This window comes from Saimiri boliviensis, chromosome 8 (genome assembly GCF_048565385.1).
Source record: "Saimiri boliviensis isolate mSaiBol1 chromosome 8, mSaiBol1.pri, whole genome shotgun sequence".
Lineage (NCBI taxonomy): Eukaryota > Metazoa > Chordata > Mammalia > Primates > Cebidae > Saimiri > Saimiri boliviensis.
The window spans coordinates 66,639,627-66,657,785 of NC_133456.1; positions in this window are offsets into that span (position 1 = coordinate 66,639,627).

The window sequence follows — 18,159 nt, forward strand, 5'->3', positions numbered from 1 at the left end:
CACAGCAGTTTAGCTCTGGAAGTTGAATGCACACATTGACAAACATTCTGCTAGATAGCTCCGTTTTAGTTTTACAGCATGGTACTTCTCTTTACAGCCTGTACTCCCAAGCACTTTGGAATGTCCAAACGCAGCTTTTAGAAGAAACGTGTTTCTACCTCCCTAATGTAAACATAAATGCAACTTCCTAAAAGGAAACAACACACAGCAGATCAGTTTGTACGAAGCGGGTCTTCTGTGTTTTAAACGCATTCTTACTGCTAACTCTTATATGCGTCTCTAGGGCTGGAAATGACTGTTTCTACATTCTCCAAAGAAAGGGTTTCTGAACTGCTGCAAACACACAGAAGTTTAGCTCTGGAAGTTGAATGGACACATTGACAACCATTCTGCTAGATAGCTCCGTTTTAGTTTTACAGCAAGGTACTTCTCTTTACAGCCTGTACTCCCAAGCACTCTGGAATGTCCAAACGCAGCTTTTAGAAGAAACGTGTTTCTGCCTCGCTGAATATAAACAGAGATGCAAATTCCTAAATGGAACCAAGACAGAGCAGATCAGTTTGTACAAAGTGCGTCTTCTTTCTTTTAAACGCATTCTTACTGCAAACTCTTATATGCTTCTCTAGGGCTGGAAAAGACTGTTTCTGCATTCTCCAAAGAAAGGGTTTCTGAACTGCTGCAAACACACAGCAGTTTAGCTCTGGAAGTTGAATGCACACATTGACAACCATTCTGCTAGATAGCTCCGTTTTTGTTTTACAGCAACGTACTTCCCTTTACAACCTGTACTCCCAAGCACTCTGGAATGTCCAAACGCAGCTTTTAGAAGAAACGTGTTTCTACCTCGCTGAATGTAAACATAGATGCAACTTCCTAAAAGGAACCAACACACAGCAGATCAGTTTGTACGAAACGGGTCTTCTTTGTTTTAAACGCATTCTTAATGCTAACTCTTATATGCGTCTCTAGGGCTGGAAATGACAGTTTCTACATTCTCCAAAGAAAGGGTTTCTGAACTGCTGCAAACACACAGCAGTTTAGCTCTGGAAGTTGAATGCACACATTGACAACCATTCTGATAGATAGCTCCGTTTTTGTTTTACAGCACGGTACTTCTCTTTACAGCCTGTATTCCCAAGCACTCAGGAATGTCCAAACGCAGCTTTTAGAAGAAACGTGTTTCTACCTCGCTGAATGTAAACATAGATGCAACTTCCTAAAAGGAACCAACACACAGCAGATCAGTTTGTACGAAGCGGGTCTTCTGTGTTTTAAACGCATTCTTACTGCTAACTGTTATATGCGTCTCTAGGGCTGAAAATGACTGTTTCAACATTCTCCAAAGAAAGGGTTTCTGAACTGCTGCAAACACACAGAAGTTTAGCTCTGGAAGTTGAATGCACACATTGACAACCATTCTGCTAGATAGCTCCGTTTTAGTTTTACAGCAAGGTACTTCTCTTTACAACCTGTACTCCCAAGCACTCTGGAATGTCCAAACGCAGCTTTTAGAAGAAACGTGTTTCTGCCTCGCTGAATATAAACATAGATGCAACTTCCTAAAAGGAACAAACACAGAGCAGATCAGTTTGTACGAATCAGGTCTTCTTTGTTTTAAACGCATTCTTACAGCTAACTCTTATATGCTTCTGTAGGGCTGAAAATGACAGTTTCTACATTCTCCAAAGAAAGGGTTTCTGAACTGCTACAAACACACAGCAGTTTAGCTCTGGAAGTTGAATGCACACATTGACAAACATTCTGCTAGATAGCTCCGTTTTAGTTTTACAGCATGGTACTTCTCTTTACAGCCTGTACTCCCAAGCACTTTGGAATGTCCAGACGCAGCTTTTAGAAGAAACGTGTTTCTACCTCCCTAATGTAAACATAAATGCAACTTCCTAAAAGGAAACAACACACAGCAGATCAGTTTGTACGAAGCGGGTCTTCTGTGTTTTAAACGCATTCTTACTGCTAACTCTTATATGCGTCTCTAGGGCTGGAAATGACTGTTTCTACATTCTCCAAAGAAAGGGTTTCTGAACTGCTGCAAACACACAGAAGTTTAGCTCTGGAAGTTGAATGGACACATTGACAACCATTCTGCTAGATAGCTCCGTTTTAGTTTTACAGCAAGGTACTTCTCTTTACAGCCTGTACTCCCAAGCACTCTGGAATGTCCAAACGCAGCTTTTAGAAGAAACGTGTTTCTGCCTCGCTGAATATAAACAGAGATGCAAATTCCTAAATGGAACCAACACAGAGCAGATCAGTTTGTACAAAGTGCGTCTTCTTTCTTTTAAACGCATTCTTACTGCAAACTCTTATATGCTTCTCTAGGGCTGGAAAAGACTGTTTCTGCATTCTCCAAAGAAAGGGTTTCTGAACTGCTGCAAACACACAGCAGTTTAGCTCTGGAAGTTGAATGCACACATTGACAACCATTCTGCTAGATAGCTCCGTTTTTCTTTTACAGCAAGGTACTTCTCTTTACAGCCTGTACTCCCAAGCACTCTGGAATGTCCAAACGCAGCTTTAAGAAGAAACGTGTTTCTGCCTCGCTGAATATAAACATAGATGCAACTTCCTAAAAGGAACAAACACAGAGCAGATCAGTTTGTACGAAGCAGGTCTTCTTTGTTTTAAACGCATTCTTACAGCTAACTCTTATATGCTTCTGTAGGGCTGAAAATGACTGTTTCTACATTCTCCAAAGAAAGGGTTTCTGAACTGCTGCAAACACACAGAAGTTTAGCTCTGGAAGTTGAATGCACACATTGACAACCATTCTGCTAGATAGCTCCGTTTTTGTTTTACAGCAAGGTACTTCTCTTTACAGCCTGTACTCCCAAGCAATCTGGAATGTCCAAACGCAGCTTTTAGAAGAAACGTGTTTCTACCTCGCTGAATGTAAACATAGATGCAACTTCCTAAAAGGAATCAACACACAGCAGATCAGTTTGTACGAAACGGGTCTTCTGTGTTTTAAACGCATTCTTAATGCTAACTCTTATATGCGTCTCTAGGGTTGGAAATGACTGTTTCTACATTCTCCAAAGAAAGGGTTTCTGAACTGCTGCAAACACACAGCAGTTTAGCTCTGGAAATTGAATGCACACATTGACAACCATTCTGATAGATAGCTCCATTTTTGTTTTACAGCACGGTACTTCTCTTTACAGCCTGTATTCCCAAGCACTCTGGAATGTCCAAACGCAGCTTTTAGAAGAAACGTGTTTCTACCTCGCTGAATGTAAACATAGATGCAACTTCCTAAAAGGAACCAACACAGAGCAGATCAGTTTGTACGAAGCGGGTCTTCTGTGTTTTAAACGCATTCTTACTGCTAACTGTTATATGCGTCTCTAGGGCTGAAAATGACTGTTTCAACATTCTCCAAAGAAAGGGTTTCTGAACTGCTGCAAACACACAGAAGTTTAGCTCTGGAAGTTGAATGCACACATTGACAACCATTGTGCTAGATAGCTCCGTTTTAGTTTTACAGCAAGGTACTTCTCTTTACAACCTGTACTCCCAAGCACTCTGGAATGTCCAAACGCAGCTTTTAGAAGAAACGTGTTTCTGCCTCGCTGAATATAAACATAGATGCAACTTCCTAAAAGGAACAAACACAGAGCAGATCAGTTTGTATGTAGCAGGTCTTCTTTGTTTTAAACGCATTCTTACAGCTAACTCTTATATGCTTCTGTAGGGCTGAAAATGACAGTTTCTACATTCTCCAAAGAAAGGGTTTCTGAACTGCTACAAACACACAGCAGTTTAGCTCTGGAAGTTGAATGCACACATTGACAAACATTCTGCTAGATAGCTCCGTTTTAGTTTTACAGCATGGTACTTCTCTTTACAGCCTGTACTCCCAAGCACTTTGGAATGTCCAAACGCAGCTTTTAGAAGAAACGTGTTTCTACCTCTCTAATGTAAACATAAATGCAACTTCCTAAAAGGAACCAACACACAGCAGATCAGTTTGTACGAAGCGGGTCTTCTGTGTTTTAAACGCATTCTTACTGCTAACACTTATATGCGTCTCTAGGGCTGGAAATGACTGTTTCTACATTCTCCAAAGAAAGGGTTTCTGAACTGCTGCAAACACACAGAAGTTTAGCTCTGGAAGTTGAATGCACACATTGACAACCATTCTGCTAGATAGCTCCGTTTTTGTTTTACAGCACGGTACTTCTCTTTACAGCCTGTACTCCCAAGGTCTCTGGAATGTCCAAACGCAGCTTTTAGAAGAAAAGTGTTTCTACCTCGCTGAATGTAAACATAGATGCAACTTCCTAAAAGGAACAAACACAGAGCAGATCAGTTTGTACGAAACGGGTCTTCTTTGTTTTAAACGCATTCTTAATGCTAACTCTTATATGCGTCTCTAGGGCTGGAAATGACAGTTTCTACATTCTCCAAAGAAAGGGTTTCTGAACTGCTGCAAACACACAGCAGTTTAGCTCTGGAAGTTGAATGCACACATTGACAACCATTTTGATAGATAGCTCCGTTTTTGTTTTACAGCACGGTACTTCTCTTTACAGCCTGTATTCCCAAGCACTCTGGAATGTCCAAACGCAGCTTTTAGAAGAAACGTGTTTCTACCTCGCTGAATGTAAACATAGATGCAACTTCCTAAAGGGAACCAACACAGAGCAGATCAGTTTGTACGAAGCGGGTCTTCTGTGTTTTAAACGCATTCTTACTGCTAACTGTTATATGCGTCTCTAGGGCTGAAAATGACTGTTTCAACATTCTCCAAAGAAAGGGTTTCTGAACTGCTGCAAACACACAGAAGTTTAGCTCTGGAAGTTGAATGCACACATTGACAACCATTCTGCTAGATAGCTCCGTTTTAGTTTTACAGCAAGGTACTTCTCTTTACAACCTGTAATCCCAAGCACTCTGGAATGTCCAAACGCAGCTTTTAGAAGAAACGTGTTTCTGCCTCGCTGAATATAAACATAGATGCAACTTCCTAAAAGGAACAAACACAGAGCAGATCAGTTTGTAAGAAGCAGGTCTTCTTTGTTTTAAACGCATTCTTACAGCTAACTCTTATATGCTTCTGTAGGGCTGAAAATGACAGTTTCTACATTCTCCAAAGAAAGGGTTTCTGAACTGCTACAAACACACAGCAGTTTAGCTCTGGAAGTTGAATGCACACATTGACAAACATTCTGCTAGATAGCTCCGTTTTAGTTTTACAGCATGGTACTTCTCTTTACAGCCTGTACTCCCAAGCACTTTGGAATGTCCAAACGCAGCTTTTAGAAGAAACGTGTTTCTACCTCCCTAATGTAAACATAAATGCAACTTCCTAAAAGGAAACAACACACAGCAGATCAGTTTGTACGAAGCGGGTCTTCTGTGTTTTAAACGCATTCTTACTGCTAACTCTTATATGCGTCTCTAGGGCTGGAAATGACTGTTTCTACATTCTCCAAAGAAAGGGTTTCTGAACTGCTGCAAACACACAGAAGTTTAGCTCTGGAAGTTGAATGGACACATTGACAACCATTCTGCTAGATAGCTCCGTTTTAGTTTTACAGCAAGGTACTTCTCTTTACAGCCTGTACTCCCAAGCACTCTGGAATGTCCAAACGCAGCTTTTAGAAGAAACGTGTTTCTGCCTCGCTGAATATAAACAGAGATGCAAATTCCTAAATGGAACCAAGTCAGAGCAGATCAGTTTGTACAAAGTGCGTCTTCTTTCTTTTAAACGCATTCTTACTGCAAACTCTTATATGCTTCTCTAGGGCTGGAAAAGACTGTTTCTGCATTCTCCAAAGAAAGGGTTTCTGAACTGCTGCAAACACACAGCAGTTTAGCTCTGGAAGTTGAATGCACACATTGACAACCATTCTGCTAGATAGCTCCGTTTTTGTTTTACAGCAACGTACTTCCCTTTACAACCTGTACTCCCAAGCACTCTGGAATGTCCAAACGCAGCTTTTAGAAGAAACGTGTTTCTACCTCGCTGAATGTAAACATAGATGCAACTTCCTAAAAGGAACCAACACACAGCAGATCAGTTTGTACGAAACGGGTCTTCTTTGTTTTAAACGCATTCTTAATGCTAACTCTTATATGCGTCTCTAGGGCTGGAAATGACAGTTTCTACATTCTCCAAAGAAAGGGTTTCTGAACTGCTGCAAACACACAGCAGTTTAGCTCTGGAAGTTGAATGCACACATTGACAACCATTCTGATAGATAGCTCCGTTTTTGTTTTACAGCACGGTACTTCTCTTTACAGCCTGTATTCCCAAGCACTCAGGAATGTCCAAACGCAGCTTTTAGAAGAAACGTGTTTCTACCTCGCTGAATGTAAACATAGATGCAACTTCCTAAAAGGAACCAACACAGAGCAGATCAGTTTGTACGAAGCGGGTCTTCTGTGTTTTAAACGCATTCTTACTGCTAACTGTTATATGCGTCTCTAGGGCTGAAAATGACTGTTTCAACATTCTCCAAAGAAAGGGTTTCTGAACTGCTGCAAACACACAGAAGTTTAGCTCTGGAAGTTGAATGCACACATTGACAACCATTCTGCTAGATAGCTCCGTTTTAGTTTTACAGCAAGGTACTTCTCTTTACAACCTGTACTCCCAAGCACTCTGGAATGTCCAAACGCAGCTTTTAGAAGAAACGTGTTTCTGCCTCGCTGAATATAAACATAGATGCAACTTCCTTAAAGGAACAAACACAGAGCAGATCAGTTTGTACGAATCAGGTCTTCTTTGTTTTAAACGCATTCTTACAGCTAACTCTTATATGCTTCTGTAGGGCTGAAAATGACAGTTTCTACATTCTCCAAAGAAAGGGTTTCTGAACTGCTACAAACACACAGCAGTTTAGCTCTGGAAGTTGAATGCACACATTGACAAACATTCTGCTAGATAGCTCCGTTTTAGTTTTACAGCATGGTACTTCTCTTTACAGCCTGTACTCCCAAGCACTTTGGAATGTCCAGACGCAGCTTTTAGAAGAAACGTGTTTCTACCTCCCTAATGTAAACATAAATGCAACTTCCTAAAAGGAAACAACACACAGCAGATCAGTTTGTACGAAGCGGGTCTTCTGTGTTTTAAACACATTCTTACTGCTAACTCTTATATGCGTCTCTAGGGCTGGAAATGACTGTTTCTACATTCTCCAAAGAAAGGGTTTCTGAACTGCTGCAAACACACAGAAGTTTAGCTCTGGAAGTTGAATGGACACATTGACAACCATTCTGCTAGATAGCTCCGTTTTAGTTTTACAGCAAGGTACTTCTCTTTACAGCCTGTACTCCCAAGCACTCTGGAATGTCCAAACGCAGCTTTTAGAAGAAACGTGTTTCTGCCTCGCTGAATATAAACAGAGATGCAAATTCCTAAATGGAACCAACACAGAGCAGATCAGTTTGTACAAAGTGCGTCTTCTTTCTTTTAAACGCATTCTTACTGCAAACTCTTATATGCTTCTCTAGGGCTGGAAAAGACTGTTTCTACATTCTCCAAAGAAAGGGTTTCTGAACTGCAGCAAACACACAGAAGTTTAGCTCTGGAAGTTGAACGCCCACATTGACAACCATTCTGCTAGATAGCTCCGTTTTTGTTTTACAGCAAGGTAGTTCTCTTTACAGCCTGTATTCCCAAGCACTCTGGAATGTCCAAACGCAGCTTTTAGAAGAAACGTTTTTCTGCCTCACTGAATATAAACCTAGATGCAACTTCCTAAAAGGAACCAACACAGAGCAGATCAGTTCGTACGAAGTGGTTATTCTTTGTTTTAAACGCATTCTTACTGCAAACTCTTATATGCTTCTCTAGGGCTGGAAATGACTGTTTCTACATTCTCCAAAGAAAGGGTTTCTGAACTGCTGCAAACACACAGCAGTTTAGCTCTGGAAGTTGAATGCACACATTGACAATCATTCTGCTAGACAGCTCCGTTTTTTTTTACAGCAAGGTACTTCTCTTTACAGCCTGTACTCCCAAGCACTCTGGAATGTCCAAACGCAGCTTTTAGAAGAAACGTGTTTCTACCTCGCTGAATGTAAACATACATGCAAATTCCTAAAAGGAACCAACACACAGCAGATCAGTTTGTACGAAGCGGGTCTTCTGTGTTTTAAATGCATTCTTACTGCTAACCCTTATATGCTTCCCTAGGGCTGGAAATGACTGTTTCTACATTCTCCAAAGAAAGGGTTTCTTTACTGCTGCAAACACACAGCAGTTTAGCTCTGGAAGTTGAATGCAGACATTGACAACCATTCTGCTAGATAGCTCCATTTTTGTTTTACAGCAAGCTACTTCTCTTTACAGCCTGTATTCCCAAGCACTCTGGAATGTCCAAACGCAGCTTTTAGAAGAAACGTGTTTCTGCCTCGCTGAATATAAACATAGATGCAACTTCCTAAAAGGAACACAGAGCAGATCAGTTTGTACGAAGCAGGTCTTCTTTGTTTTAAACGCATTCTTACAGCTAACTCTTATATGCTTCTGTAGGGCTGAAAATGACAGTTTCTACATTCTCCAAAGAAAGGGTTTCTGAACTGCGACAAACACACAGCAGTTTAGCTCTGGAAGTTGAATGCACACATTGACAAGCATTCTGCTAGATAGCTCCGTTTTAGTTTTACAGCATGGTACTTCTCTTTACAGCCTGTACTCCCAAGCACTTTGGAATGTCCAAACGCAGCTTTTAGAAGAAACGTGTTTCTACCTCCCTAATGTAAACATAAATGCAACTTCCTAAAAGGAACCAACACACAGCAGATCAGTTTGTACGAAGCGGGTCTTCTGTGTTTTAAACGCATTCTTACTGCTAACTCTTATATGCGTCTCTAGGGCTGGAAATGACTGTTTCTACATTCTCCAAAGAAAGGGTTTCTGAACTGCTGCAAACACACAGAAGTTTAGCTCTGGAAGTTGAATGCACACATTGACAACCATTCTGCTAGATAGCTCCGTTTTAGTTTTACAGCAAGGTACTTCTCTTTACAGCCTGTACTCCCAAGCAATCTGGAATGTCCAAACGCAGCTTTTAGAAGAAACGTGTTTCTACCTCGCTGAATGTAAACATAGATGCAACTTCCTAAAAGGAACCAACACACAGCAGATCAGTTTGTACGAAGCGGGTCTTCTGTGTTTTAAACGCATTCTTACTGCTAACTCTTATATGCGTCTCTAGGGCTGGAAATGACTGTTTCTACATTCTCCAAAGAAAGGGTTTCTGAACTGCTGCAAACACACAGCAGTTTAGCTCTGGAAGTTGAATGCACACATTGACAACCATTCTGCTAGATAGCTCCGTTTTTGTTTACAGCAAGGTACTTCTCTTTACAGCCTGTACTCCCAAGCACTCTGGAATGTCCAAACGCAGCTTTTAGAAGAAACGTGTTTCTACCTCGCTGAATGTAAACATACATGCAACTTCCTAAAAGGAACCAACACACAGCAGATCAGTTTGTACGAAGCGGGTCTTCTGTGTTTTAAACGCATTCTTACTGCTAACTCTTATATGCGTCTCTAGGGCTGGAAATGACTGTTTCTACATTCTCCAAAGAAAGGGTTTCTTTACTGCTGCAAACACACAGCAGTTTAGCTCTGGAAGTTGAATGCACACATTGACAACCATTCTGCTAGATAGCTCCGTTTTTTTTTACAGCAAGGTACTTCTCTTTACAGCCTGTACTCCCAAGCACTCTGGAATGTCCAAACGCAGCTTTTAGAAGAAACGTGTTTCTACCTCGCTGAATGTAAACATACATGCAACTTCCTAAAAGGAACCAACACACAGCAGATCAGTTTGTACGAAGCGGGTCTTCTGTGTTTTAAACGCATTCTTATTGCTAACTCTTACATGCGTCTCTGGAGCTGGAAATGACTGTTTCTAAATTCTCCAAAGAAAGGGTTTCTGAACTGCTGCAAACACACAGACGTTTAGCTCTGGAAGTTGAATGCACACATTGACAACCATTCTGCTAGATAGCTCCGTTTTAGTTTTACAGCAAGGTACTTCTCTTTACAGACTGTACTCCCAAGCTCTCTGGAATGTCCAAACGCAGCTTTTAGAAGAAACGTGTTTCTGCCTCGCTGAATATAAACATAGATGCAACTTCCTAAAAGGAACAAACACAGAGCAGATCAGTTTGTACGAAGCAGGTCTTCTTTGTTTTAAACGCATTCTTACAGCTAACTGTTATATGCTTCTTTAGGGCTGAAAATGACAGTTTCTACATTCTCCAAAGAAAGGGTTTCTGAACTGCTACAAACACACAGCAGTTTAGCTCTGGAAGTTGAATGCACACATTGACAAACATTCTGCTAGATAGCTCCGTTTTAGTTTTACAGCATGGTACTTCTCTTTACAGCCTGTACTCCCAAGCACTTTGGAATGTCCAAACGCAGCTTTTAGAAGAAACGTGTTTCTACAAACCTAATGTAAACATAAATGCAACTTCCTAAAAGGAACCAACACACAGCAGATCAGTTTGTACGAAGCGGGTCTTCTTTGTTTTAAACGCATTCTTACTGCTAACTCTTATATGCGTCTCTAGGGCTGGAAATGACTGTTTCTACATTCTCCAAAGAAAGGGTTTCTGAACTGCTGCAAACACACAGAAGTTTAGCTCTGGAAGTTGAATGCACACATTGACAACCATTCTGCTAGATAGCTCCTTTTTTGTTTTATAGCAAGGTACTTCTCTTTACAGCCTGTACTCCCAAGCATTCTGGAATGTCCAAACGCAGCTTTTAGAAGAAACGTGTTTCTACCTCGCTGAATGTAAACATAGATGCAACTTCCTAAAAGGAATCAACACACAGCTGATCAGTTTGTACGAAACGGGTCTTCTGTGTTTTAAACGCATTCTTAATGCTAACTCTTATATGCGTCTCTAGGGCTGGAAATGACTGTTTCTACATTCTCCAAAGAAAGGGTTTCTGAAGTGCTGCAAACACACAGCAGTTTAGCTCTGGAAGTTGAATGCACACATTGACAACCATTCTGATAGATAGCTCCGTTTTTGTTTTACAGCATGGTACTTCTCTTTACAGCCTGTATTCCGAAGCACTCTGGAATGTCCAAACGCAGCTTTTAGAAGAAACGTGTTTCTGCCTCGCTGAATATAAACATAGATGCAACTTCCTAAAAGGAACCAACACAGAGCAGATCAGTTTGTACGAAGCGAGTCTTCTTTGTTTTAAACGCATTCTTACTGCAAACTCTTATATGTGTCTCTAGGGCTGGAAATGACTGTTTCTAAATTCTCCAAAGAAAGGGTTTCTGAACTGCTGCAAACACACAGAAGTTTAGCTCTGGAAGTTGAATGCACACATGGACAACCATTCTGCTAGATAGCTCCGTTTTATTTTACAGCAAGGTACTTCTCTTTACAGCCTGTACTCCCAAGGTCTCTGGAATGTCCAAACGCAGCTTTTAGAAGAAAAGTGTTTCTACCTCGCTGAATGTAAACATAGATGCAACTTCCTAAAAGGAACCAACACACAGCAGATCAGTTTGTACGAAGCGGGTCTTCTGTGTTTTAAACGCATTCTTACTGCTAACTCTTATATGCGTCTCTAGGGCTGGAAGTGACTGTTTCTACATTCTCCAAAGAAAGGGTTTCTGAACTGCAGCAAACACAGGGCAGTTTAGCTCTGGAAGTTGAACGCCCACATTGAGAACCATTCTGCCAGATAGCTCCGTTTTTGTTTTACAGCAAGGTACTTCTCTTTACAGCCTGTATACCCAAGCACTCTGGAATGTCCAAACGCAGCTTTTAGAAGAAACGTTTTTCTGCCTCTCTGAATATAAACCTAGATGCAACTTCCTAAAAGGAACCAACACAGAGCAGATCAGTTCGTACGAAGTGGTTCTTTTTTGTTTTAAACGCATTCTTACTGAAAACTCTTATATGCTTCTCTAGGGCTGGAAATGACTGTTTCTACATTCTCCAAAGAAAGGGTTTCTGAACTGCTGCAAACACACAGAAGTTTAGCTCTGGAAGTTGAATGCACACATTGACAACCATTCTGCTAGATAGCTCCGTTTTTTTTTACAGCAAGGTACTTCTCTTTACAGCCTGTACTCCCAAGCACTCTGGAATGTCCAAACGCAGCTTTTAGAAGAAACGTGTTTCTACCTCGCTGAATGTAAACATACATGCAAATTTCTAAAAGGAACCAACACACAGCAGATCAGTTTGTACGAAGCGGGTCTTCTGTGTTTTAAACGCATTCTTACTGCTAACCCTTATATGCTTCCCTAGGGCTGGAAATGACAGTTTCTACATTCTCCAAAGAAAGGGTTTCTGAACTGCTGCAAACACACAGCAGTTTAGCTCTGGAAGTTGAATGCACACATTGACAACCATTCTGCTAGATAGCTCCATTTTTGTTTTACAGCAAGCTACTTCTCTTTACAGCCTGTACTCCCAAGCATTCTGGAATGTCCGAACGCAGCTTTTAGAAGAAACGTGTTTCTTCCTCGCTGAATGTAAACATAGATGCAACTTCCTAAAAGGAACCAACACAGAGCAGATCAGTTTGTACGAAGCGGGTCTTCTGTGTTTTAAACGCATTCTTACTGCTAACTGTTATATGCGTCTCTAAAGCTGAAAATGACTGTTTCAACATTCTCCAAAGAAAGGGTTTCTGAACTGCTGCAAACACACAGAAGTTTAGCTCTGGAAGTTGAATGCACACATTGACAACCATTCTGCTAGATAGCTCCGTTTTAGTTTTACAGCAAGGTACTTCTCTTTACAGCCTGTACTCCCAAGCACTCTGGAATGTCCAAACGTAGCTTTTAGAAGAAACGTGTTTCTGCCTCGCTGAATATAAACATAGATGCAACTTCCTAAAAGGAACAAACACAGAGCAGATCAGTTTGTACGAAGCAGGTCTTCTTTGTTTTAAACGCATTCTTACAGCTAACTCTTATATGCTTCTGTAGGGCTGAAAATGACAGTTTCTACATTCTCCAAAGAAAGGGTTTCTGAACTGCTACAAACACAAGGCAGTTTAGCTCTGGAAGTTGAATGCACACATTGACAAACATTCTGCTAGATAGCTCCGTTTTAGTTTTACAGCATGGTACTTCTCTTTACAGCCTGTACTCCCAAGCACTTTGGAATGTCCAAACGCAGCTTTTAGAAGAAACGTGTTTCTACCTCCCTAATGTAAACATAAATGCAACTTCCTAAAAGGAACCAACACACAGCAGATCAGTTTGTACGAAGCGGGTCTTCTGTGTTTTAAACGCATTCTTACTGCTAACTCTTATATGCGTCTCTAGGGCTGGAAATGACTGTTTCTAAATTCTCAAAAGAAAGGGTTTCTGAACTGCTGCAAACACACAGAAGTTTAGCTCTGGAAGTTGAATGCACACATTGACAACCATTCTGCTATATAGCTCCGTTTTTGTTTTACAGCAAGGTACTTCTCTTTACAGCCTGTACTCCCAAGCAATCTGGAATGTCCAAACGCAGCTTTTAGAAGAAACGTGTTTCTACCTCACTGAATGTAAACATAGATGCAACTTCTAAAAGGAATCAACACACAGCAGATCAGTTTGTACGAAACGGGTCTTCTGTGTTTTAAACTCATTCTTAATGCTAAGTCTTATATGCGTCTCTAGGGCTGGAAATGACTGTTTCTACATTCTCCAAAGAAAGGGTTTCTGAACTGCTGCAAACACACAGCAGTTTAGCTCTGGAAGTTGAATGCACACATTGAAAACCATTCTGATAGATAGCTCCGTTTTTGTTTTACAGTACGGTACTTCTCTTTACAGCCTGTATTCCCAAGCACTCTGGAATGTCCAAACGCAGCTTTTAGAAGAAACGTGTTTCTGCCTCGCTGAATATAAACATAGATGCAACTTCCTAAAAGGAACCAACACAGAGCAGATCAGTTTGTACGAAGCGAGTCTTCTTTGTTTTATACGCATTCTTACTGCAAACTCTTATATGTGTCTCTAGGGCTGGAAATGACTGTTTCTAAATTCTCCAAAGAAAGGGTTTCTGAACTGCTGCAAACACACAGAAGTTTAGCTCTGGAAGTTGAATGCACACATGGACAACCATTCTGCTAGATAGCTCCGTTTTAGTTTTACAGTAAGGTACTTCTCTTTACAGCCTGTACTCCCAAGGTCTCTGGAATGTCCAAACGCAGCTTTTAGAAGAAAAGTGTTTCTACCTCGCTGAATGTAAACATAGATGCAACTTCCTAAAAGGAACCAACACACAGCAGATCAGTTTGTACGAAACGGGTCTTCTGTGTTTTAAACGCATTCCTACTGCTAACTCTTATATGCGTCTCTAGGGCTGGAAATGACTGTTTCTACATTCTCCAAAGAAAGGGTTTCTGAACTGCTGCAAACACACAGAAGTTTAGCTCTGGAAGTTGAATGGACACATTGACAACCATTCTGCTAGATAGCTCCGTTTTAGTTTTACAGCAAGGTACTTCTCTTTACAGCCTGTACTCCCTAGCACTCTGGAATGTCCAAACGCAGCTTTTAGAAGAAACGTGTTTCTGCCTCGCTGAATATAAACAGAGATGCAAATTCCTAAATGGAACCAACACAGAGCAGATCAGTTTGTACGAAGTGCGTCTTCTTTCTTTTAAACGCATTCTTACTGCAAACTCTAATATGCTTCTCTAGGGCTGGAAATGACTGTTTCTGCATTCTCCAAAGAAAGGGTTTCTGAACTGCTGCAAACACACAGCAGTTTAGCTCTGGAAGTTGAATGCACACATTGACAACCATTCTGCTAGATAGCTCCGTTTTTGTTTTACAGCAACGTACTTCCCTTTACAACCTGTACTCCCAAGCACTCTGGAATGTCCAAACGCAGCTTTTAGAAGAAACGTGTTTCTACCTCGCTGAACGTAAACATAGATGCAACTTCCTAAAAGGAACCAACACACAGCAGATCAGTTTGTACGAAGCGGGTCTTCTGTGTTTTAAACGCATTCTTACTGCTAACTCTTATATGCGTCTCTAGGGCTGGAAATGACTGTTTCTACATTCTCCAAAGATAGGGTTTCTGAACTGCAGCAAACACAGGGCAGTTTAGGTCTGGAAGTTGAACGCCCACATTGACAACCATTCTGCCAGATAGCTCCGTTTTTGTTTTACAGCAAGGTACTTCTCTTTACAGCCTGTATTCCCAAGCACTCTGGAATGTCCAAACGCAGCTTTTAGAAGAAACGTTTTTCTGCCTCGCTGAATATAAACCTAGATGCAACTTCCTAAAAGGAACCAACACAGAGCAGATCAGTTCGTACGAAGTGGTTCTTCTTTGTTTTAAACGCCTTCTTACTGCAAACTCTTATATGCTTCTCTAGGGCTGGAAATGACTGTTTCTACATTCTCCAAAAAAAGGGTTTCTGAACTGCTGCAAACACAAAGCAGTTTAGCTCTGGAAGTTGAATGCACACATTGACAAACATTCTGCTAGATAGCTCCGTGTTAGTTTTACAGCATGGTACTTCTCTTTACAGCCTGTACTCCCAAGCACTTTGGAATGTCCAAACGCAGCTTTTAGAAGAAACGTGTTTCTACCTTTCTAATGTAAACATAAATGCAACTTCCTAAAAGGAACCAACACACAGCAGATCAGTTTGTACGAAGCGGGTCTTCTGTGTTTTAAACGCATTCTTACTGCTAACTCTTATATGCGTCTCTAGGGCTGGAAATGACTGTTTCTAAATTCTCCAAAGAAAGGGTTTCTGAACTGCTGCAAACACACAGAAGTTTAGCTCTGGAAGTTGAATGCACACATTGACAACCATTCTGCTAGATAGCTCCGTTTTTGTTTTACAGCAAGGTACTTCTCTTTACAGCCTGTACTCCCAAGCAATCTGGAATGTCCAAACGCAGCTTTTAGAAGAAACGTGTTTCTACCTCACTGAATGTAAACATAGATGCAACTTCTAAAAGGAATCAACACACAGCAGATCAGTTTGTACGAAACGGGTCTTCTGTGTTTTAAACTCATTCTTAATGCTAAGTCTTATATGCGTCTCTAGGGCTGGAAATGACTGTTTCTACATTCTCCAAAGAAAGGGTTTCTGAACTGCTGCAAACACACAGCAGTTTAGCTCTGGAAGTTGAATGCACACATTGAAAACCATTCTGATAGATAGCTCCGTTTTTGTTTTACAGCAAGGTACTTCTCTTTACAGCCTGTATTCCCAAGCACTCTGGAATGTCCAAACGCAGCTTTTAGAAGAAACGTGTTTCTGCCTCGCTGAATATAAACCTAGATGCAACTTCCTAAAAGGAACCAACACAGAGCAGATCAGTTCGTAAGAAGTGGTTCTTCTTTGTTTTAAACGCATTCTTACTGCAAACTCTTATATGCTTCTCTAGGACTGGAAATGACTGTTTCTACATTCTCCAAAGAAAGGGTTTCTGAACTGCTGCAAACACACAGCAGTTTAGCTCTGGAAGTTGAATGCACACATTGACAACCATTCTGCTAGATAGCTCCGTTTTTTTTTACAGCAAGGTACTTCTCTTTACAGCCTGTACTCCCAAGCACTCTGGAATGTCCAAACGCAGCTTTTAGAAGAAACGTGTTTCTACCTCGCTGAATGTAAACATACATGCAAATTCCTAAAAGGAACCAACACACAGCAGATCAGTTTGTACGAAGCGGGTCTTCTGTGTTTTAAACGCATTCTTACTGCTAACCCTTATATGCTTCCCTAGGGCTGGAAATGACTGTTTCTACATTCTCCAAAGAAAGGGTTTCTGAACTGCTGCAAACACACAGCAGTTTAGCTCTGGAAGTTGAATGCACACATTGACAACCATTCTGCTAGATAGCTCCATTTTTGTTTTACAGCAAGCTACTTCTCTTTACAGCCTGTATTCCCAAGCACTCTGGAATGTCCAAACGCAGCTTTTAGAAGAAATGTGTTTCTGCCTCGCTGAATATAAACATAGATGCAACTTCCTAAAAGGAACACAGAGCAGATCAGTTTGTACGAAGAAGGTCTTCTTTGTTTTAAACGCATTCTTACAGCTAACTCTTATATGCTTCTGTAGGGCTGAAAATGACAGTTTCTACATTCTCCAAAGAAAGGGTTTCTGAACTGCGACAAACACACAGCAGTTTAGCTCTGGAAGTTGAATGCACACATTGACAAGCATTCTGCTAGATAGCTCCGTTTTAGTTTTACAGCATGGTACTTCTCTTTACAGCCTGTACTCCCAAGCACTTTGGAATGTCCAAACGCAGCTTTTAGAAGAAACGTGTTTCTACCTCCCTAATGTAAACATAAATGCAAATTCCTAAAAGGAACCAACACACAGCAGATCAGTTTGTATGAAGCGGGTCTTCTGTGTTTTAAACGCATTCTTACTTCTAACTCTTATATGCGTCTCTAGGGCTGGAAATGACTGTTTCTACATTCTCCAAAGAAAGGGTTTCTGAACTGCTGCAAACACACAGAAGTTTAGCTCTGGAAGTTGAATGCACACATTGACAACCATTCTGCTAGATAGCTCCGTTTTTGTTTTACAGCAAGGTACTTCTCTTTACAGCCTGTACTCCCAAGCAATCTGGAATGTCCAAACGCAGCTTTTAGAAGAAACGTGTTTCTACCTCGCTGTATGTAAACATAGATGCAACTTCCTAAAAGGAACCAACACACAGCAGATCAGTTTGTACGAAGCGGGTCTTCTTTGTTTTAAACGCATTCTTACTGCTAACTCTTATATGCGTCTCTAGGGCTGGAAATGACTGTTTCTACATTCTCCAAAGAAAGGGTTTCTGAACTGCTGCAAACACACAGACGTTTAGCTCTGGATGTTGAATGCACACATTGACAACCATTCTGCTAGATAGCTCCGTTTTTGTTTTACAGCAAGGTACTTCCCTTTACAGCCTGTACTCGCAAGCACTCTGGAATGCCCAAATGCAGCTTTTAGAAGAAACGTGTTTCTACCTCGCTGAATGTAAACATAGATGCAACTTCCTAAAAGGAACCAACACACAGCAGATCAGTTTGTACGAAGCGGGTCTTCTGTGTTTTAAACGCATTCTTACTGCTAACTCTTATATGCGTCTCTAGGGCTGGAAATGACTGTTTCTACATTCTCCAAAGAAAGGGTTTCTGAACTGCAGCAAAAACAGGGC